The 22,333-nt window shown below is 42.7% G+C and overlaps 1 long non-coding RNA gene across 1 annotated transcript in view; it reads right to left on the minus strand.

The window, feature by feature from the left end:
* Positions 1-8,267: 8,267 nt before the first annotated feature.
* LOC309666306 overlaps positions 8,268-22,333 on the minus strand; it is a 98,874-nt gene continuing 84,808 nt past the window's right edge. The window contains exon 2 of the long non-coding RNA XR_014267033.1: positions 8,268-20,491. This is a non-coding gene — a long non-coding RNA (uncharacterized lncRNA). The remainder of the gene's footprint in view (positions 20,492-22,333) is intronic.

Raw genomic sequence — 22,333 nt, forward strand, 5'->3', positions numbered from 1 at the left:
GAATAGATACGTGTATATGTATAACTGAACCACTTTGCTGTACACCTGAAACTAACACAGCATTGTTAATCAACCATACTCCAATGTAAAATGAAAAGTTTTAAAAAAAAAGAATTACTCGACTGCAGCTGTTGTGGACTTTTTTGTTACGAAGTTCAGTTTGATCACTCAGGGGAAATTCTGTCAAGAGAGTCAGTGAGGTCCATGACTTAGAACCAGCGAAGCGGAGGCCTGTTTTTTTGGAATAAAACTGCTTTGAGGTGTGGAAGAAGCGAGCCCAGGGAGAAACGGTGGTCACACATCGCCCCCTGGTGTCCGCAGCGTTTATTGCATGTCAGCTGCCGGGAAGGGCGGCAGGACGTCCAGGCTCATCTTACCTAACAAAACTCCTTCTTCCCAGTCTTTTGTGTTTCTTACAAGTGTTCATCCCAGCAGTCAATGATGAGTACCAGATTCTGTGTTTACCACTTATTTGCACACTAGTTGGTTGCACAACCCCACCTGGGAGGCGGTCTGTGTGATGGTTAAAAAGCATGCGCTTGTGTCAGTCAGCATGAAGGAGTCAACCTTAAAACCATGTGGCATTAGTACCAAGCAAATGAAATACCAATAAGAGGCAAAATTACGGTGGATCAGAAATTGACAGCCTTGCAAAGGAAGTCAATCTGCAAGGAAGTGAATGGAGCAAAAGTGCAGAGAGAAGCACTAGTGAGACACTACATGGAGAGAGACCGAGAGAAGATACAGAGAAATACCAGATGACTTTCTCTTTTCCACTGGACGTGGAGTTACTTCTTACATGTAGGTTCCATACGTTTTCCTCTATGTTTGCAATAAAGGTATTTTGAGGAAAAAAAAAAAAGATGCACCTTATAGACAGGTCGGGATTCAAATGCTGGTGCTGCTGGGACAGGCTGGGACCTGGGACCTTTACTGCAGTGCTTGCACCTGGACAAATGTCTCCTCAAGCAACAGAATACAAAGAAACTATAAGGGACTAAAATTAACTGCACGCTGTGTGCAAGTGGGGTCAGTTATGAACAGTAAGATACAAAAAAGCCAAAAGCCAACTGCCACTTCTGAAGCGCTGGGAGAAAAAGCAGCGGACTGCGCGTGATCCCTGCAAACAGCACCACCAGGGGGATGGGCATTCACTCCCACCCTCACACCAGCTAAGGGACCAGTTCACTCCCCCCTCCGGGAGTGAGCAAGGGAACCTGTTACTTGTTTTCACTCCCTCGTGCTGCAGCATGAGTCCCAATAAAGCCTTGCCTGGAATTCTCCTCTGACCTCTTACCAATTTCTATTGATTAAAAAGTCCTGGGGGGAAGGGCGGGCTTCCCTGGTGGCGCAGTGGTTAAGAATCTGCCTGCTAATGCAGGGGACACGGGTTCGAGCCCTGGTCTGGGAAGATCCCACATGCCGCGGAGCGACTAAGCCCGTGCGCCACAACTGCTGAGCCTGCGCTCTAGACCCCGTGAGCCAGAACTACGGAAGCCCGTGTGCCTAGAGCCCGTGCTCCGCAGCAAGAGAAGCCACCACAATGAGAAGCCTGCGCACCGCAACGAAGACCCAACGCAGCCAAAAATAAATAAATAAAATAAATAAATTTATTTAAAAAAAGTCCTGGGACTTCCCTAGCAGTCCAGGGGTTAAGACTCCGCGCTTCCACTGCAGGTGGCACGAGTTCAATCCCTGCTCGGAGAACTAAGACCCCGCATGCTGCGTGGTGTGACCAAAAAAAAAAAAAAAAAAGTCCAAGAAGCCTGGTTGGTAACACTGCCATGGAGTATGTGTGTGACCCAGAGAGTGGCAAGTCCCTTAATCTCACTACTTCTTTATTCAGCACACTGAGTTCTGCACCCCACGCACCACTTTGCTAGGAAGTGGGAGTTAAACAGGAAACGCACCCTAATCTCCAAGAGCTTGCGGCTGGCGGAGCACATAGGTGACAGGAGGACATGATAAACTTAAGGACAGGCTGGTCTTGGGGGCATTTCATCTGAGGACTAGAGACTGTGATATCTGTATCATTACATGAGATAACATGGGAAGCCTTTAGTGTGGTGTCTGGCACACAAGAAGCAATAAGGGATAGTTATTAGGGTTCCAAAGGGACCTTATCAGTTGGGGGCAGCGGTAGGTGTGGGGAAAGGGTGGAGGTGGTATTGTCTAGACCAGCGCCATCCAATAGAAATAGACTGACAACCGCCAATACAGTGTCAAATTTTCCAGTAGCCGTGTGAAAAAAGTTCCTTAAAAGTGAAATTAATTTTGTCGTAATTTTCTTTAATCTTATATATCCAAAATATCGTCAATTCAACATGTAATCAATGTCAAAAATTATTATTGCGATCTTTTACCTTTTTTCTATTTGTACCGAGTCTTCATGACCCAGCGTCTGTACTGTATTTGTAGCACATCTCAATGTGGGCCAGTCGCATTTCACAGGCCCCATGGCTAACATGTTGGACAGAATGCGTAAGTGGGCCCTGGAGGGCTGTGGAGGCGCAGAGGGGACAAGACACTGACTTATAACCCTGTGGTTGAGCTGGAGGCACTTCCTATGGCGGCTGCTGCCTGTCTAGGAGACAGCAAATCAGTGCTTGTTAAAGGCCCCTCAAAGGTCATTCGCGTTAGAATCCCTTGGGCTGCTGCTTGAACAGAAAAATTCCTGGGCCCTGGCCCATCCAAATTGCTGGCCGCTAGGGATCGACATTTTTGAGAGGCTCCCCAAATGATTTAGAGGTCCAGACTCTCCTTTCCAGTGCAGAGAATGCATGGCTTTGGAGTCCAGGATGGTATGTTTTCCTATTTCTCGTGCTCCTCCTTTTGGATTACGTGTCTGGAACATGGTGGAGGTGGTCAGTACGGTCCATAATTTGGGAGGTGGCCATGACCCGTTTGCCTGTGTCCTCACTCCTTCTTAGCGATTCCCTTCACCTGGAGTTTAAACTTGGCCGTGTTCAATCATCTCCTCCAACAGCAAGCATTCCCTCTGGCCCGTGGACTCGGTGCAGGCACATGCAGTGAATTTCCCACAGCACCTGAGGAGGCATCGCTTACCTCCAGCGGAACACCCAGCCATGTCCACCAACATCCCCGTCCTGTACCCTGGAATGTTCCCTCACCCTGCCCTAACTTCCCCACCCAGAGGAGCCAGAGGTAGGAATTTCTAGGTATCTAGTCCCCTCTCTGATTTCTCTCTCTCCTCCATAGAACCTCCTGCCATAAAAGCTTCTGTGTATGGAGGCAGAAGAGCAAGAGATAGGATAGTGCTATGAAGGAAAAGCTGATGGAAACCAAGGCATTTCATATTTAAAAATAGTAGCTCCACATTTCGGGTGTCCTGCATCTTGGATATTATATGTTAAGCTATTTACTCTGCAAATGTCTCCAAGTGCACCAGCTCATCTATGTCTTCCAACACCCTGAGAGATAGCTACTAGATTTCATTTTACAGATGAGGAGAGTGAACCTCAGAGAGGTTTAGTCACTTACTCAAGATCACACAGCAAGTAAGTAGTGGAAACAGCGTCAGAGCCCACAAAGACAGGAGAGGAAAACTCAGTGGGCTGAGTCATGAAACTGGAGTCCTATTCCACTCCGTTTGAAATCACTAACCATGTAGCTTAACGTAAATCTTTTCCTTTTTCTAAACTTCACTTTCTTTCCATGAAAATGTGATGGTCGCGCTAGGTGGACTTGATCATCTCTTTTCTGAATATTCATTTACCCGCTTGTCCTAGGTCAGATTTCTCTGCTGGTCTTGTGGCTTGCTGGTCAGTGACTCAGACCCACATTCTTGAGGGATCTGAGCCCTTAGTACCATGACATTCTCCAACCATGGCTTCTTCTCTGTTTCTTGTCACATTTGGTCTGAGAGTAATGAGAGATGGCTGGATCACGTGGGGTCCACCCTTTCTTGCCCTCATTGCATAACAGCAACCGTACCTCCTAAATGTCAGGGCCAATGAAACCTGCAAGTCTGGTGATTCCTTTCTGAATTGATGGACTCCTGACACAGGAGCCTAAAGTTATCAGCCTAAAGACAGAGCTCAATGTTGAATGGGGTCCTTCCAATGTTCCTTGTGATCCTCCTCTGGGAATCAGGATTTCTACTTATGTAGAGCCTAAATTTTCAGGAATGGAAAGCTCAGTTTCCCCAAGTGGATCTGTGGGAATAATGGTAAGCAAGACACTGCCTATTTCAGTCTCTTGGTTCTTGGACTCTGTATTCTACTTGTCAGGGTAAGAACATAGCGTATGATTTAGCGTGTACACTTCGCACGGAGGACGTGTCCCATTCCTACATGGCATCATCTCCAAGGGAGCGCTAAGGCTGATCACTCCATTGCTCTATCAGGCTGGCAGCTTCTGGTGGTGTGATATGCCATAGGATCATAGGTCCTGTGACCTCCTGATACAGCTCCTTGGTCACACTTGGTTTGAAGCAATGCTATGTGGAATCCCATGTTGGTGGGTCAAATACTCTGCAAGCCTTTGGATAAGACCCTGCAAGCAAGAAAAACCAACCTGTACTCAGAATATCTACTTATCCAGTCAAGATGTCTTTCTACCCCTTCAAGGATGGAAATGGTCTAGTGTAATCACCTTGCAACCAAGTAGGCATTTGAGAAATGGTGCCATATTCGATGGCTCAGCATTGGTGTCTGTTGCTGGTATGTGTGGCAGCAGCAGTAGCTAATCAGAACTTGCTGGGTGGGAACCTGGCTGTGGGAGCCATGCATAAGCTCCTTCTGAATACACTGGTCATGAGCTCATCGCACCAGAGCTGAGGTGGCCAGCGACAGAAGGTGGCTGTTGTTGAGTCTTATGGTCATTCTGTCTACCTAGCTGTCTACAGGCTCTTTAGTGGGGGCTGCTTTCTGGCGGGTGCTAAAATGTGATACAAAATCTCCATGTATGGTGCCCGCTCCATAGGCTGATCCACAGACCTCCTTATTCCTGATCTGCTCATCTTTTGTTTTTCATGGCCATGACCAACAGCCAAACCATTCACTACTGCCTGTGAGTCTGTATATAGTCCCACCTCAGATCACTTTTCTTTCCACACAATGTGAATGACCACGTGCATCACCCAAGCTCTGCCCATCAGGAGGATTCACCTTCACCACTGACTTTCAGGATCATCATCTGAGTCCGGCCGTATTTCAGGATAGTCCATTTTCACCTTGCACCCACATACTTAGCCAACCAACCCTTTTGTGGACCAGACTCGGCCTGCTTTCTCTTCTGCCAATCATAATTGCTGAAGAGGAGATTCCAGTACAACAGTGGTGATTGACATGGGGGTCTGGGCCAAGTGCTCCTGCAATTCCTCGTGCCCTCTCCCCATCCCTGTTTGTTCTGGTCTTGGATATGCCACATCTAACGTAAAGTGAATTGTTGATGAGCCCGCCTGACCTTACGGCCTGATGGATCTAACCCAGCTCATGATGGGCAGTTCTGTCTCCGTAGTTGATCACATGATGTCCTATTGTTCTGCCCTCTAAGATATCCCAGTAACAGGAGCTACTTTCCAAACAGTGTATAATTCTCTACTGCAGATGAGATGCCAGAACCTTAGGGAATGCATGCTGGGATTTTCCCATCAGGGCTTGCCAAAAAACTCTACACCAGACACCACTGAAGCCATAGGTTCTTTGATGTCATATAGCCCACGTGGAAAGACGGTTTTCACTGCAGCCTGAAACTGTTATGGAGTTCTGATCTGCTCATGGCCCTGCTCAAAGAACAATGTGATATTCTGAAGAACTGTTACATAAGTGAGCCAAAGATGGCCTCTGTATGTGAGCCCCTAGATTGTTTATTCTTCACAGCAAGCTGAGACTGATAAGCTCAAAACCCACTGGAGTCAAACTCAGAATTTTACACGTTCAATTGTATGAAACATAGCTCAAATCATTTTAGCCACTTAGAGCCTGCTTGCTTTGTATACCCTGCCAAACTACACCCAACCTCTACTAGCACAGAGAAGCCTCAGGGCTATAAAGAATCCCAGGCTTGCTGTCCTTTGGAGCTCCCTGACCCAGAGGTTCCCTGCTGTTCTGCTGAGTGACGTCAGTTACATCCATAAATCCCCTCCTGCCCATGGAACGTATTTGAAAATGTTCCAAAATTGATTGTTGTGATGGCTGACCAACTCTGAATATACAACAACCATTGAATCATGTAGTTTAAATAGGTGAAGTGTATGGTATATGAATTATATCGCAATAAAGATACAGAAACCATAAATAAAAGGCAGGGTCAATTCTATGATTGAGTATCTACATAAATCTTATCTATAGAGAGGGAAGAGCAGAACAAGGATAAAACTGTGCTTGATGAAGAAGTAATCGGTAAAGTCACTCATTTTTGTCAAGAGGGGGACTTGCAGTGTTTTGTCATTGACATAGCGATCTTGGCTCTGTCTGTGCTTAGACAAAAGTATGGAACAGCCTGGCTTTGTCTCACTTTATCAAGTTCTCAAACTGACCTTGCCTGACACTGATGCTGGCTGACATTGGCGAGACTGCTGGGGACCCAAGCCCGGGGGAGTAATGCAGACCAGCTGTGAGCGCCAGCAAACCACTACCAGCTCTTAAGTGCTGGACCAGTTCTTGGATGTCAGGGGTTGATTTTCTCCTTTCCCACACGGATGCTGGGGAGGTTATGGGGATGCTTCGGTGGGCTTGTGATCCCCTGAAATTATGTGGATTTTCTAATCCATAGAATTTATTAGATTCTTTAAAGTGGTCTGTAACCAGAAAAGATTAAAAAACACTGGCCCAGGTTAAAATGTGAAAAACAACAAATATGAAACCCTGATGCTGCAGACACTTCAGGGGCAGCTAGAGTAAGAAGATAGAGGGTGCCGTAGGGGCTGAGGAGCCCTGATGAGACAATAAGGAAACTGACCAAGACAGATGAGTGCTTGAAGCCCCGGGGGGACGCTCAAGATGCCGCCTATGCCTGTATCGGCAAGGACCACAGAGAAGTCGGGAGAGGTCCAAACCAGACCAAGTTAATTACACAGTTACGTCTTGGGGCTGAGCCATCAGTGTGGGATACTATCCCAGGAGATACTTTTGTAAGAAAAATCAGTATTCATTTTCCCTGAATGGTTTAGTCATTGACCTGCACGAAATACCTTATGGTTTTCGGTTGCTTTGGGTCTGTGAATTTGAGGCGCCACATTTCCTTCTCCAGAGGCAGGGTCAGGATGCAAAGGTCACGGGTCTCTGTGAGTGACTGAGAAAGCCAGGCAGGCTGTGAGCCTCCTGGAGCCGGCTCTCCCAGACCAGCTCCCTGACTCACCCCATCCATCCTTCAGTGAGCTTTGGAGGGTGACAATAAATGGAAACTATAAAAATTCCCAACTCAATGTTTCTGAAGCAGCCACCAGGGAAACAGGAAGTTGCACACCTCATAGGTCTGTGTCTCCAACTTATGAATGTGTTCCCTTCATTCAGCCAGGAAGAATTTGCTCACAGCTCTGCCCCATCTGGAAAAAAAAAAAAAAAAGCCAGAGATGGGTTTTCCTGAAATATAGTGGTCTCTCCTCATCCCTCCTCCTCGACAACGTGGTTCCCAGCTTCTACCAGCCTCCACTTCACACGGGAAGAAGTGGAGGGGGAGAGGTTAGTTCCCCTTAGGACTGTATTGGGAATATTTCTGAACCAACTCAAGGACTGTGGTTATGACCCGTGATCAAGACTCCAAGTGGGAATCCGTTACTTGCCATCCAATTTTGTTCCTCTTAAGCCCAGAATATTAGAAAGATTCTGTACCTAATATTTACTGAATACTTACTGTTTACCAAATAAATACTTTACACACGTCAGCTCATTTAATCCACACAACTCTATTCTATAAGTGTTATCATTATCATGATTCTGCAGATGAGAATGTGAGGCATGGATAATTTAACTCTAAGTCCTACGATTACCTATTCCATACATACTGTATAACTCTATTCTATAAGAATGCTATTATTATAAATATTCCCCCTATTATTGATTCAATACATAACAGTATGATTCCCATTTTATAGAAGAGAAGATGAGGCACAGAGCATGTTACTAACTTGCCCAAAGTCACACAGCTAAAGCTCGAAGGAGGATGGCACCGTCGTATATGGGGATCTCTGCCTTTCTTCTCATTAGCAGCATATTGGTTTTTTTGGGTTTTTTTTTTGTTGTTGTTGTTGTTTTTCAAGCCTGAACTCTCCAGTGGGTTTCAGCACGGCATTTAAAAAAAAATTTTTTTTTAATTAATTAATTTATTTACTTTGGCTGTGTTGGGTCTTCGTTTCTGTGCAAGGGCTTTCTCTAGTTGCAGCAAGCGGGGGCCACTCTTCATCGCGGTGCGCGGGCCTCTCACTATCGCGGCCTCTCTAGTTGCGGAGCACAGGCTCCAGATGCGCAGGCTCAGTAATCGTGGCTCACGGGCCCAGCTGCTCCGCGGCATGTGGGATCTTCCCAGACCAGGGCTCGAACCCGTGTCCCCTGCATTGGCAGGCAGATTCTCAACCACTGCGCCACCGGGGAAGCCCAGCAGCATATTGTTGACTAGTACTCACCTTTCCGGCAAATGCCAGAGGCTCAGAACCGCTCAGGTGGCTGTGATGGGGGTGCTTGGTCAGGCATATGTGGCTGTGGCCTCGGTCTTTCACAGCAGGACCTTGGGCATCAGCAGTGGGCAGTGGTACCCACGTGGGGGTGGGAGGACAGCTCTCAAATCAGGGTGTCTATGCAGCAGCCTCCACTGGGAGCTGTTATCTTCTCCTCATTCTGCAGATCACATCCCTGCCTGAGTGGGAGGAGGATGGTTACCATTCCAGTGAATTTTCTATTCTATTAGTTAAGCTGTTGAGTGTTTCAATTATGTAAACTTTCACTCAGCATCTAAGAGCTGTGTGAATAAACCTGCCAGACACAATGATAACACTGAGAGTCGAAAAACACATATCGTAATACCCAAATACCAGTGGACCCAGTCTTGGATCTGAAAGTCTTGTGAAATGTGTCCTGGAACTGAAGGGTCTGAGTTATCAGGATGTGTGCATAGATGCCCTGAACAGATAAATGCCCTTTGGAGATAGAGAACTTGGAAGAAAAAAAAAATCAATATCTATAGCTATAGCTATCTATATCTATGTATACATATGTATGTATATATATATACACACATATTTTATATATAGGCTGATATAAAAAAATGTATATCTCTATATATGTATACATATGTATGTGTGTATATATACATATATACACACACATATTTTATATATAGGCTGATATAAAGTATATATATCTCTATATATGTATACATATATATGTATATATATACACACATTTTATATATAGGCTGATATAAAAATATATAAAGAAAGGAAAGTACCTCCCATATGAGCAGGCTGGAACATGAAGATGTTTCCTGAGCACATCGGCATTACAGAACTTCCATAAACTCCTTGGCCTTGCCAAATTGGCAAAAACCAAGCATTATGAGCACTTATCCATGAAGTTGATTTTTTTTTAAACTTTTTTATCTTATATTAGAGTCTAGTTGATTAACAGTGTTGTGTTCGTTTCAGGCGTACAGCAAAGTGATTCAGTGACACATATACATGTATCCTTTTTCAAATTCTTTTCCCATTTAGGCTGTTACATAATATTGAGCAGAGTTCCCTGTGCTATACAGTAGGTCCTTGCTGGTTATCCATTTTAAATACAGCAGTGTGTACATGTCTTTGCAATGTACATGGCTATAGCATGGACTTCTGTAAGGCAATCTGGAGTGGCTGATGGGTTGCAGCGGCAGAATATTTCGATGGCAAAATGTAGGTAGAGAGAAAAGAGAGGATTCTCCATAAATCTGAGTCCCTGGTTTGAAATGGAGACCTAACTAAATATAACATTAGCTATAAATCAGAGCAAATATTATACTATATCTACCATGAGGCTTCTATTTCTTCCCCAATACACTTAACTTTAAAGAAGTATTAGCCCAAAATGTGATGTTTAATTGAAATGTACTTACATTTAATTTGCTTGTCACCAATTATATTTTCCTTAGAAATTAAGGCTTGAGAATGTGTGGTTATAATCTTCAGATATATTAGAGAGCTGTACTCAAAACTCTCTGGAGTGGTGTAAGCAGATAGGTTAGGGCATCCCCGGAGAAAGAGAACCAGGCATGGCTTTCTTGACATAAGAGAAGCCATTTTGGCCTAAGACATTTTGTGATATAAGTCTGGCCACAGTGCTTGCCCTGGAACAGTTCTCAGTAATTAACAATCTTAAGGGAACAAAGGAATGCAGGAACAGAAAAAAAGGCAGTCAAACAATAGTGCAGCGATAAAGCAGAGCTTTAGTTCCTCCTCAAGGGATACACATAATAATATATCTTGGAGTTCTGCAGGAACTAAGGCCCCCATCCCAGTGGAGGATGGAAGGATGGTGTTGACCCTCCAGACTTCAAGCCACTAAGGCTTGGACTCTGTCGACCTTTGCCCCAATTCTATGCTGAATTCTCCTCTGCTCAAGACCCTTCATGAATATGCATGTGGCCTTAGCTTAAAATTTCCCCAATTTTGCTGTTCGGGTAGACACTGCTTTGGGAAAAACCCTCAGCGTCCTGCTTACTTGCTGCAAGTAATAAATCCTTCCTTCTCCAGAACTTTGGTTTGGCTGTGTCTATGGGCTCGACACCCACCAAGAGGTGAACCCACTTTCTGGGTAACAATGGTACATCCCTTGGCTGATGTACAAAGTGAGAGGGGTGAGCTATCTGCACATCTGAACTTCATGGACAGCAAAGGATGACACGTCCTCAAACACACGCCACAAACTGATGGGTAAACAACCGCTTGACAGCCAAATAGTTTTGCTTGAATAGTGTAAATTTGGCCTCCTGTTATTTTGCGTAGCGTGGGAAGGGGGAAGTTGACTTTTCATGGTGGGAGCAGACGGCATTGTCAGGGTGATGTGTGGTGACACACCCGGTGATGCCAAATCAGGCTTTGCTTTTGCAAGGCCAGGTGGATGTACGTCTCTGGAATGGAGTGCGAAATAGTACAAGTGAGGAAGTGGAGCAGATAGGATATGCAGGTCCGAAGTCCAAGATCAGAGATGTGCACTCTCTAAGGAAGGACAGGGAAAGTCAAATGCAGAAAGCCAGCAGCCCAGGGACTGTTAGCAGAGCCTAGGAGCACTGGCTGGAGAGAGAACAGGGAGTTAGGATTCTTCTTTTTTTTAATTTTATTTATTTATTTTATTTATGGCTGTGTTGGGTCTTCGTTCTGCGCGAGGGCTTTCTCTAGTTGTGGCAAGCGGGGGCCACTCTTCATTGCGGTGCGCGGGCCTCTCACTATCGCGGCCTCTCTTGTTGCAGAGCGCAAGCTCCAAACGCACAGGCTCAGTAGTTGTGGCTCACGGGCCCAGTTGCTCCGCGGCATGTGGGATCTTCCCAGACCAGGGCTCGAACCCGTGTCCCCTGCATTGGCAGGCAGACTCTCAACCACTGCGCCACCAGGGAAGCCCCCTAGGATTCTTAAAAGAGGAATAGAATGAGGTTATGGAGGGAGGTGCCTGGAGGGCAGGTAGTTCTGATGAGAAACCACAAGAATTATTCACAGAACCCAAGAAGTGAAGGATCTGCTTCCTTGACAGTGTAATTGCAGGCCAGTGGCAAAAACTGACTCTGGCTGGAGGATGCAGGTAGCCTATAAGAGCAGAGGAGGGAGCTTTCAGGTTACAAAAGGGAGTGGAGACAAGGGAAGATCAGAAAGGGATGTTTGGCAATCAAAATCTTTCCCAGACAATCGAGAAAGTTCAAACTATCCAGGGTTTCCTGTTGGCTTCCTGTGACTTCAGTCTGCACATGGTGGCACCCTTGAGTTTTGCACTTGAATCAGAGAGGGTTCTGGACCGAAATGACCCAGCTGATGGAAAGACAGGGAGCCTATCCAGGCCACAGTGGCTTGATCTTTGACTTCCTTCATCAGCAGGGCGGGGCTCTCAGCTTCAGGTGCTTTTAGTTCAGTCTTTCCACTACGAATCCAAAATGACTGGGGCTGGGGTGACACCAAGGCATGTGGAAGTAGGGAGGGACAAGATTAGTAAGATGAATAAAAGATCTAATACGGAGAAAAATCATCCTGACTGCAGTGGCGAACTTAGAGTCTGAGAACGTGGCAACTCTGAGATGACCCTGTGTGCCTGTCTAACCCTTTGATCTATGAAAACCCACCTTTATTTAGTTCTTTTGCTACACAAGCTTCTCAGTGTCATCAACGGAGCAATTGTTTCCCTTTAAGCTCACCGTCTATCAGGACATGTTTGAGGAGTTTAGGTCACAGCGCCTAAACACGGAGCTCATTGCCTGAGCCTAACAGCCCTGTTGCTCTAATAACAACACCACTAACATCAGTCTAATAATAATAATAATAATAACCTCACAACAGCAAACACCTATAGAGCCCTTGTTACCTGCCGGGCACTACTCTGTACACTTTGAATGTACTATTACCTCATGAATCCTGCAGAAACCTTAGGAGGTTTCTGTAAGAAACCTTAAGTAACCTTCTGTAAGTAACCTTAGAAGGTTTCTCATTTTCAGTAAAATGAGAAAAAATCCTCATTTTACTGAAGAAACTGAGGTTCAGAGACGTTAAGAAACTTGCCCAAGGCCACACACCTTAGACTATTTTCTGGAGTTAGAATTTGAGACTAAGCAGTCTGGCCCCAGACTATGTGCTCTTAGCCCAATACATGATCTGAGTATAGTCAGGTGTGATCAAGCCCACCTGGTAGAATGGAACACGTTCCTGGGCAGCAGTGTACACTGTACTCTACCCCCAAGAAGCCAGCTTGCAATGTACCTCAGAGGCCAAGAAGAGAATAAGAGTAAAATTTGAGTTACACCATCTAGGTCTTAATCTTTTCATCTTCACAAAGCCATGGGAAATTCTGGATGTTATTTTTAATTCTCTTAATTTCAAATTCCTCAAATAGCAATAATAATACCTCTCTTGCCTACGTCATCAGGTTTTGGGTTATATCACATGAAATCAGTTTAGGAAAGGTCTTGGTAAATTGTGAAAGAGTGTGAGGAAGCAAGTGGTTGTTATGGCTCCATGGAAACTTCTTATCACAGCACAGTGAATGGCCAGCCTAGAGTAAGACCGTACGATCATTGTCACTCACAAAGGGCAGCATATTCATTTTTCTATGTCACTGGGAAAGTAAAAACAGGAAGCATCCCAGCTTCTGGAGTGATGGGCTTGAGTCAGAAGACACTACCCTGACCCATTATGATAACTTAATTATGTTCTCTTTGGGAAAGACCATAAAAGGCTAATGTACTCTGGGTAGTGATGACATTAAGGGGCACTGGTGAATATCCATCATCTTTGGGGTTATTACACTACATTCCTTGCACTATCTCTCAGGAAGATTTCCAAAGAGCACAAAGAATCTTGCTGTTTGACTTGTGAATCTTACTCCAAAAGTAGGCATGGTCCTAGATAGAAACTTTCTTCTTCCAAAAACTAACGTGAGCGCCTCAGAACTCAAGGCCACAAGTTCAATTTCAATTCACATCTGGGTGACGAAATCTTCTACTAATGACTGTTCAAAGGCTGAAGAGGAAGACATTGGTCAAGTTGGGAAGCTCCCAGGAGACACATCAGTCTCAAATCACAGCCACAGCAGACACCATCTAACGGCCTTGATGACTCTTCAGTAGACACATGGAAGATATACACAATAGAGAGTAAATTTGAGTGAAAAATAGGAGAAAACACATGTTCAGAAGAAGAAATATCCTGAGGAACATTCATTTAAAACTATGTCATTTACACAGACTTATTAGAGAATGGACTTTAGGATATGGGGAGGGGGAAGGGTAAGCTGTGACAAAGTGAGAGAGTGGCATGGACATATATACACTACCAAACGTAAAATAGATAGCTAGTGGGAAGCAGCCGCATAGCACAGGGAGATCAGCTCGGTGCTTTGTGACCACCTAGAGGGGTGGGGTAGAGAGGGTGGGAGGGAGGGAGATGCAAGAGGGAAGAGATATGGGAACATATGTATATGTATAACTGATTCACTTTGTTATAAAACAGAAACTAACACACCATTGTAAAGCAATTATACTCCAATAAAGATGTTAAAAACAAAAAACAAAAAAAACTGTGTCATTTAAAAGTTCAAGTATTGCTGAAAAAAAACACATATTCTATATTTGTTGGATAGAATGCTCCATATTAGATCAATTAGGGCTACCAGATCTCCAAGACCCATTAATTCATTTAGTGCTTTTTCATTTAAAAGATAATAATCACAATAAATTGATATTAACAACAAAATAAAACAAAGAAAAAATAATAAACACAAAACTTTTAAAGATAAATATTTAAGAAAATATGTGATCACTCTTATTTGTTAAATTTTATTCTGTATCTCTACCCTTGCTTTTCTTCTTTCAGAAGCATATTCCCTGGAAGTTCTTTTGAGGAACTCTTTGGATAGTAAACTTCCACAATCTTTACAAGTTTGAAAATGCCATCATTTTCCTCCCACTCTTCAATAATAGTTTAGCTGGGTATAAACTCCAAGCTTAATGGTTGTTTTTCCTCTACTCTTGGAAGACATCTTTGAGAAGGCTGCTGTCTAATTTTCATTCCTTTCTAGGAATTATTTTATCATTTATTTTATCAGTCTCAAAGCCTTTAAGATTTTCTCATTATCTGATTTTATTTCCTTTATCTGTTTTATTTTATTTTATATGTTATAATGATATTGATATTTCTGGGTGTGAGTCCATCTTTATTCTTGGTATTTGGAATCTATTTTCAATCTCAAGACGTTCTTATTCCTCATTTCTGTAAAATTCTTTTCTAATGTTGCTGCTTTCCTACCATTTCTTTCATTCTTTTTCGTGGAACTCCTTTCAGACATAAGCTGAGTATTTAAATGATCCTCCATGTCTCTGAACTGGACTTTCTTTCTTGCTCTGTTTTTTAAATCTTTGTGTCTTTCTGTGATGTGTTCTAGTCTTAATCCTGTTAGATGCAGAGCGCAATGCTCTTGTCCCCCTGTATGGCATTAGCAACCTAAGATTGTGGTGCTTTTCATGTGAAAATAAGGCACATGTATCTGTTGAACAACTAAAGTTGTAAACTGAAGACTGAAACTCTTATTTAAGCAAGTATTGCACTGCCTTATGGGCTCCAGTAACTCTTTAGCATGCCATGCAGGAACCATTCCAATCTGACCTAAGGCCTCCAGACACGCCTCCTGCAACTTGCACACACTTTCCCTTTCTTACTGTGTAGACACAATGTTCCTTCATGACTTCAAGTCTTTGTATATACTATTTCCTTCTCCTGGGATGCCTGAACACCTTTTGAGACCCACTTCAAAACCAGCATTTCTGTGAGATCGTTCCCAAGTTCACCAGAATCAGCACTTTTCTCCTTGCTCCACGAAGTCTATAAAATCACAACATACTGTAATTTTCTACTTACAAGTCTATTTCTCTAAGGAGACTTTAAGAGCTATTTGAGGGCAAAAAATAACAGTCTCTGTATATCCAGCAGATCATTGCCTGTCAAAGTTGTCATGAAATGTGTTTTGGATAAGTTTTCAATGACAAAGAGAATTCATTATGGTTTGAAATGAATCTCCTTCTTCTTCTAAATTTTCTTCTGGACCACCCTCCACTGACAGTTGGAGCTGCTTTTGATTTGGTAGTGTTCATTTTTTTTCTCCTAGGAGGTTGCAATCACATCCTGCAAAGAGGAACCAGCAAACCCAGCTCTGTCCTCTCATTATATGGACTCTGACGCTCTTTTGCAAATGTTTGAGTTCAGCAAGTTCCCAGTCATATTCAGCAATGGCACTTCCCCTGTTGCATTTTGAAGCCAACACGAGAAAGACAATCTGTCTGGTTTTGATTGGTTAACACTCAACTGGTCAAAAATGTGTTTTGTAACACATTGTTCATGTCCAAGAGGTCTTGCGAGATTTCCAAAGCTTTTCCCACACCATTTTTCTTCTCACCCTCAAAAAAAGAAACAATGTTTTGCCAAAAACAGATTACCCCAATTCTCAAAAAGGACTGCTCTTGACTAGGAATCTTCAACTCACAAGAGTTCATTCGGGGCCTCATCTTGGCCAAAACTCACGTCCATGTTGCCTGTTGCAAATCTAATTGGCCTCTGGCTCAAGAAGCCAAACTGAGTAGTATCATCACCTCTGCATCCATCCCTCAAGGCTGCCGGCCCTGAGTCAGCGTGGACTGGAGATAAACAGGACACTGAGTGGGAAAGTGGACCCGGGAAACGCCTGAGGCTCTACATACTGGAAATGTTCCCTGATGGCCAGCTGTGGCCACAAACACTATTGGCCACAGGGCAGGCTAAGAGTCTTTTCTTTTTTAAGCCAAATGAGGACTGGTTGGACTTCACCTCAAATTGTATCTTGTCACCAGGTAGAACTGGCCTGGAGGAAAAGACAGAAGCAAAATTCCAGAATAAAGAACTCCCTGTTTCTTCACAACAGGAGCAACTTCATGTAAAACCTGAGGTCCTCAATCATTAAAATGCCTTTAAAATGGTTTTGTAGAAAGGAAACAAGAATTAATGTAAAATTGTGTCAAAGCAAAAAAAAAGTGCAGGGGAGGAATATATTAGGAGGTTGGTATTAACATAAACACACTACTATATATAAAATAGATCATCAACAAGGACCTATTGCATAACACAGGGAACTCTACTCAATACTCTGTAATATTACAGTGTAATATTCTGGGAAAAGAATCTGAAAAAGAATAGATATATGAATATGTATAACTGAGTCACTTAGCTGTGCACCTGAAACTAACACAACATTGTAAATCAACTCTACTCCAATATAAAATAAAAAATTTTAAAAATTGCTATGGAGAAAAAGAAAGAAAGAAAGAAAAGAGTTGCAAATGTATATAAACTGTAGAAATCAAAAAAGTGACTTAGTCATAGTTATATTAGTTAGTCATAGTTGAACTGTTATAAACAGGATGCTGAATGATTCTTTTTCTCAAAGAAGGTCAAACTGAGGGACATAGAGTATCTTTCCCACCATGCTAGCCTCATTGACAACTGCCAGAGATATGTCTTTTCTGGAACAATACAAGAGTCTCCCAGAATCTGACCTCTGTCTCCCCAGAGCCATCATACCTACTACTGTCAGAGAAATTTATCTGAAGTGCATATCTGGTCATTCCAGTCTGCTACTAAAACCCCACTTAAAATATCTCACCTTGACTTTAGATTCCACCATGACCCACTATATCTCACACAGCTCCCCACATGCAGCCAACCTACAGTCTGGCTAATGCAGGCTAAGGGACATAGGTTATACACATGATTATTAATGAATCTAGTGAGTGTTACTAAAGAAATAAAGGAAAGAATACAAATATATTTAAAAACCAGACACTAAAAAATAAAGTATGTGTATAGTAGTAGAAATGAAAAGTATGGTCATTGAACTGAAGCCCTTAATAGACAGTTTAAATGGTAGAGATTGTAGAGAGAATTAGTGAATTGAAGGACAGAGTGAGAAATCACCCAGGAAGTGGCACAAAAAGATGAAGAAATAAGATGTTAAGAGATATGGAAAAGAGAGGATTCAGCATTTGTGTAGTAGCAATTCTCAAAAGAAATAAACTAGAGAGTCAGATAGGAGCAAATTTGAAGAGGCTGTGATTGATAACTTCCCAGGATTGAAGGAATACATAAATCTGGGATTGAAGAGCCACAGCTTGAAGAAGGAAACCCAAAGTTGAAAAAAAAAAATCCGCACATTCACACATTATATCAAAACTTTAGAATTACCAAAGAGAAAAATTCTAATAACAATCAGAAGGAAAAGACAGATTCTCTTGAAAGGAACAAAAATTAGACCAGCAGAGGGGTTCTCAACAGCAAAATGAAACAAATTAATGAGAAAATATCTTCAAAGTGTGGAGGCAAAGAACCCATCATTTTAGAATTCTACACACTATGATATTATAATTTAACAGTGAAGGTGAAATAGAGACATTTTTGGACAAAGCCTGAGAGAATTTACTACTCACAGGTCTATTATTGAATGTAGTTCAGTAAGAAGTGAATTTAATTCAAAGGAAGGAGTGATATGTGGAGATGAACTTGAATGCTATCTTAGAGGCAAAATTTACTTTACCTAACTCCCAGACCAGGGCTCCTGATAAAGTGGGGAGAGGCAAAATATGCTCTTGGGAGAGTTTATTACAAGTTCTGCTTTCAATTTCTACTGTCATTTCAACATTTTCTCAATGTTGATGAGAACTAAGGGTATATTTATTTGGCCCTTAGTTCACTGGGTTACTGATTTCTAGCAGCTGGGTGCCTCCAATAAGGTTTGGGAATTTAACTAAACAGTTATTTTGTGTCAGGGTAAAAGTTGGAGTCACTCCAGTTAAATTCTGGAAACATCTTAGCAGAATCTATTTATGGCAAAAACACTGGTTCTTCATTTCCATTTCTGTGTTCTAAATTTACAATCTACTTGTAAGTTTTGTAAGGATTCCTGTAGGGACCATTTTTATCATTAACAGGACGTAGAAAGAGCACGACACAGAATAAGCAAGGGTATTTCCAGTCTCTCCATATTGGCATTATGAACTTGTACAAGTTACGTAACTTCTGTGAACTGTAATTTTCCTCATCTGTAGTATGGAGATAACAATCATTTCCTCTCTGAGTTATTATGACAATTAAGGAGACTATTGTATGTGCACTCCTCCCAGCTACATGTCATATCAGAAAGTCCAGCACTGGTGCCCAGGAAAATTGTTCCCTGGGACACAGGAGTGTAGGAGTGTAGGCATCGCCTCACCTTGACTCTTGTGTGAGTGCACAGCTGACAGTCATCCCCCCAGCACCGCGCCCACCCCATCCACCTCTTTAGAAATCTGAGATTTCAGGTCGTGGGAATTGTGTCCAAAGCCACTTCCTTTGACTCTGTGGAATCTAGATCAGTTGTGGTCACTGAGTGTACAAGAAGGGGGTCCTCATCTGGGCTGAGTCTTGTCAGACAATTTCTGGTCATGGGTATCACGCATCCTAGCCTACTGAGTTTCCCCCAAAATGTATCATAGACGTGTGGCTTTCCTTCTCTTTCTGGTCAGTTTCCCCCATAGTGTCTGTGACTCATGCGAGTAACACACGTTCTTCTCATGGGAACTGATGTTTATTCGCAGTCCTGAGCAACACTTTGCCTAACCCAATGGTGTAAGGATTTTAGCTTTCTGAACAGAAGCAACTTACATAACTAATTTAGTTTAGGAGAAAGAAATTCTCAGCATCATCTGGCGGTATCATACCCTGTACTATGGAAAAATGACTTGGAATCCACTATTTGGGTCCAGCGGCTGATATATGAATGGGACTTGAGTGGTCCCTTTGCCTCTCTTCCCCAGCTTAATGGTGAAAAAGAATATTTGTTTATATGATGTGAAAGGACATAAAGGAAAAGGGGAGAGAAGGAAGGGACTGAAGGAACCTAGCATGTGCCTTGCATAGAGTCTGTGCCAGGTTGTGGAAGGTTCTGGGCAGGTGTTATCCTATGATGCTCCCATTTTATAGATGATGAATCAAGGAGGTCAAATAACTATAAATCCAGTGCTTTTTCTACTATACCATCTTGGGATATTATAGTTCATCCAGCTTTGAATTTCGATTGTAGAGGAAGCTCTGTGTGAGTGACACATTAGGATACTCCAAAGACTTAATCCCAATCCCTGCCCTTTAGGGACTTATAACCTAGTAAGGGTCAAAGATCATAAGTGCTGATTGGCAGACGGTTGCTGATTGACAAATGGATGCAATGGTTCCCAAGAGCAAGCAGCCTGCCTGACCTTCCTAGAGGGCATTTGGAAATGAGGATGACCTGGGCTGCCACGGTGACAGGCAGGTGTTTAGGAGGAGTGGGCAGGGGCTGGTGATGCTAAAGATCTCTACTGTGTGGGACACTTGAACAAAAGGGAACTTTTTTCCCTCCCCAAATGCCAAGCTTTGCCTGTGGAGGAAATTCTCGTTTAGATAGAACCTTAAAAAACTAAAAATAGAACTACCACATGACCCAGCAATCCCTCTACTGGGCATATACCCTGAGAAAACCATAATTCAAAAAGAGTCATGTACCACAATCTTCATTGCAGCTCTATTTACAATAGCCAGGACATGGAAGCAACCTACGTGTCCATCAACAGATGAATGGATAAAGAAGATGTGGCACATATATACAATGGAATATTACTCAGCCATAAAAAGAAACGAAATTGAGTTATTTGTAGTGAGGTGGATGGACCTGAGTCTGTCATACAGAGTGAAGTAAGTCAGAAAGAGAAAAACAAATACCGTATGCTAACACACATATATGGAATCTAAAAAAAAAAAAAAAAGGTTCTGAAGAACCTAGGGGCAGGACAGGAATAGAGATGCAGACCTACTAGGGAATGGACTTGAGGACATGGGGAGGGGGAAGGGTAAGCTGGGGCGAAGTGAGAGAGTGGCATGGACTTATATATACTACCGAATGTAAAATAGCTAGCTAGTGGGAAGCAGCCACATAGCACAGGGAGATTAGCTTGGTGCTTTGTGACCACCTAGAGAGGTGGGATAGGGAGGGTGGGAGGGAGGGAGACGCAAGAGGGAGGAGATATGGGGATATATGTATATGTATAGCTGATTCACTTTGTTATAAAGCAGAAACTAACACACCATTGTAAAGCAATTATACTCCAATAAAGATGTTAAAAAAAAAAAAGAAAATGCTGTAAGAATTTGGAACAAAAATAATTCTAGATTCATGGAAGAAAAAGTCTGCATCCAGGAGGAACTCTCAACTGTACTTTTAAGGAGAGATTGGATTTAGAAGGTAGGCATGTGGCAAGGAGACTTTCTAAGTAGGCAATACTTGCATCATTTTTCCTGATACAACATACCAGTGGTGATGATTGACGAGCTCTGAAGCAAGGAATGGAAGGGCAGAACGGTTAAGGAAATGTCTGGCAGCTTGGTGAAAATGCACGGAGAAGAAGGCCATTGGCATGGTTCAGGCACAGTCCAGTCTGGGCCTGGAGAAGGAAAAAGTGAATCAGAGGTTTAGAATTTAAAGCTGGAAAGGATCTTGGGTGTTATCTAGCCTTGTATTTCATAAAATATTTCTCAGAACTCTTGTCTCACAGGATGCTCAATGATTAAAAAAAAAAACTCCCATCAATTATGTTTGAGAAATATAGTAAACCACATTCCCCTGGATAAATTAGAGCCCAACGCATCTGAGAAATCCTATGCTAAAGACACCTGCTACCTGAGGTTTTCCAAACATAATTTTACCTTTAAACACTACTTACTATCTAACAGTACTAATGTTCTGGAAAATTCATTCTGGGAACCAATGATCTAGTCTTATCCTTACGTGTCACAAATAGTAAACTGAAGCTTGTGAAAGCTAAGTGACTTATTCGAGGAGAGACCCAGAGCTAAAGAACTGATTTCAGCGGCCCTTATCACTTTATAAATTTTTAAAATATACATTAATGTCTATTATGCACATAATGGAAATGAAAATTACATATCTAATTACTGTTTACTCAACAAAGCATTAAACCCATACACTTGAGAAAAATTCTCAACCGAAAAAGGATTTTTAGAGACTAACTTTCCATCAAGTAGCAACTCCCATTCCTGCACGCATCCTGGATCCTGGATTTTATAGTTTACAAGAGTTTAGTTTTTGCTCTCAATCTGTGTTTTTTGCTTACTTGTAATATAACAGCTAACAATAATGAGGCACAGATGATGTTCCAGGCACTGTGTGAAGGGCTTTGTGTGCATGTTCTCTGTTAATCCTAACAACAGTTCTACAAGCTAGTTGACATTATCGTCCCATTCGAAGCTGAAGAGGCTGAGACTCAGAGAAGTAAGGAACTCGCCAAAGTTACAGAACTCATAGGTGAAGGAGCTGAGTATCTGATCCAGGTCTGGCTGACTCCAAAGCTTATAGGCTTAACCACTATGTCTTCATAATATTCAGGAAGCTCTGCGGATTTAGAAGATTCCACACTGACATCTCAAACTGTTCCATATCATCAAGCCCCATTAGGAAAAGCAAGTGACTCAACGACTGACGAATTCATACTAAAGCACTGACATGTTGAGCAAGGCTCCAGCCTGCTATTTATTCTATGGCCTTCTATAAATCATGAAGAAAAGAGGTGGGACTTTGTGTCGTCAACTTTGAAA

This window comes from Balaenoptera physalus (genome assembly GCF_965194825.1).
Source record: "Balaenoptera physalus genome assembly, chromosome: 8".
NCBI classification, from domain to species: domain Eukaryota; kingdom Metazoa; phylum Chordata; class Mammalia; order Artiodactyla; family Balaenopteridae; genus Balaenoptera; species Balaenoptera physalus.